This window comes from Callospermophilus lateralis, chromosome 1 (genome assembly GCF_048772815.1).
Source record: "Callospermophilus lateralis isolate mCalLat2 chromosome 1, mCalLat2.hap1, whole genome shotgun sequence".
NCBI classification, from domain to species: domain Eukaryota; kingdom Metazoa; phylum Chordata; class Mammalia; order Rodentia; family Sciuridae; genus Callospermophilus; species Callospermophilus lateralis.
The window spans coordinates 82993117-82994191 of NC_135305.1; the positions used below are offsets into that span (position 1 = coordinate 82993117).

A 1075-nucleotide genomic window follows, 5' to 3' on the forward strand; every position below is an offset into this window, starting at 1 on the left:
TTGCATTACAGTGGTCAACTAAATCTTGGAAGGAAAAAAAAACTTTTGTAATTGTCACAGTGCTCTAATTTGTAGCATAGAAGATACTACAGATACTTAAATAACTGCGCTAAAGTTTAGCAAAGTGACTATCCCAGCCAGTGAACAGATAATTCCAGTAAGAGAATAGAAAGTAAGGTGGGTTAACTAAAAAGTTATCTCCCGATTTTACGTCAGGTATTTTCCCTTGCACTTTATTTATTTATTTTTTTTTCACTGAAAATGTTTTATTGGCCTTTTGGATAGAAACGGGAATTTATTTGCCAGGAAGGATGACCCCATCATACTTCTGCTGGAACCAGTGCATGGCCTCCTCTTTGCTGATTCTGTGTTTGGCCCCAATGCAGCCTGTCCTGCGCTGCTTGTCTGCGATGCTGAAACCTGGCCTACCCGGCACCACATAGAAGTCCAGACCGTAGATACCAATGCTTGGATCATATTTGATGCCCAGATCGATGTGTTCCTGGATCCCAAAACCAAAGTTGCCAGTATCTGAGAAGTTATTTTTCCGTAATTCATACTCCCGCACCTTTAGACCTTTCTCCAGGATTTCTTCTGCCTTGGCCCCACGAACTGTACAGTGAACAGCAATCTTTTCATTTCTCCTGATGCCAAAAGATCTGACAGTGTATCTAGCTTTAGAAAACACTGGAGTCTGGCCTGTAAGCTGTTCCAACACCTTGGCAGCCCGGGTCAGTCTGTCTCCACTCTCCCCAACACAGATGTTGAGGCAGAGCTTGCGGATGCGAAGTTCCCGCATGGGGTTCTCCTTTTCGCCTTGATCCGCCATGATGGAGAACAGGAAGAGAGAGTGGAGCTTCCGTCCCCTGCACTTTAAATAAAATATCACCCTAACTTAAAGAGTTCATATGTAGATTTAGTGTATATTTTAAATTAGCTTTAGTGATGTTTCCTAAAGATTAATACAAATGTCAGGAGTACAAGACATCTTTTGAAAAATATCTTGTAAACTGATATGTAAGAAATTAAAAGATCATGGGAGAGGAGGGGAGGAGTAAGGAAGATAGGAAGGGCA

The 1075-nt window shown here is 41.9% G+C and overlaps 1 pseudogene; it reads right to left on the reverse strand.

The window, feature by feature from the left end:
- Positions 1 to 266: 266 nt before the first annotated feature.
- LOC143381859 (large ribosomal subunit protein uL5 pseudogene) lies at positions 267 to 856 on the reverse strand (annotated as a pseudogene).
- Positions 857 to 1075: the final 219 nt, after the last annotated feature.